This window comes from Neophocaena asiaeorientalis, unplaced genomic scaffold, assembly GCF_003031525.2.
Source record: "Neophocaena asiaeorientalis asiaeorientalis breed wild unplaced genomic scaffold, Neophocaena_asiaeorientalis_V1.1 scaffold635, whole genome shotgun sequence".
Lineage (NCBI taxonomy): Eukaryota > Metazoa > Chordata > Mammalia > Artiodactyla > Phocoenidae > Neophocaena > Neophocaena asiaeorientalis.
The window spans coordinates 1962414-1962648 of NW_020174929.1; the positions used below are offsets into that span (position 1 = coordinate 1962414).

Consider the following 235-nt stretch of genomic DNA (forward strand, 5'->3'; position numbering starts at 1 on the left):
AAAAAAGAAAGAAAAATTCAACCCGGGCTGCGGGTTTCCATGAGGGACGCTTCTAAAAGGTTCGCTAACCGAGTTTTCACGCCGGTAACAAGGTGACGAGGGTAAAGCTGGGGAAAGCCCTGCATTTCCGACGGGGAAGGTGGACCCGCTACAGCAGAGGACGCGCCGCTCCGCCCCCTCCCCACCCGCGCACGTCCCGCGACGCCGCAGCGGGACTCGCGGCGGGACTTACCGG

At 62.1% G+C, this 235-nt stretch overlaps 1 protein-coding gene across 1 annotated transcript in view; it reads right to left on the reverse strand.

Moving 5' to 3' along the window:
- Nucleotides 1-235, reverse strand: part of NEIL2 (nei like DNA glycosylase 2) — a 14791-nt gene that overhangs the window by 14169 nt on the left and 387 nt on the right. The gene's annotated exons all lie outside the window — the stretch shown is intronic.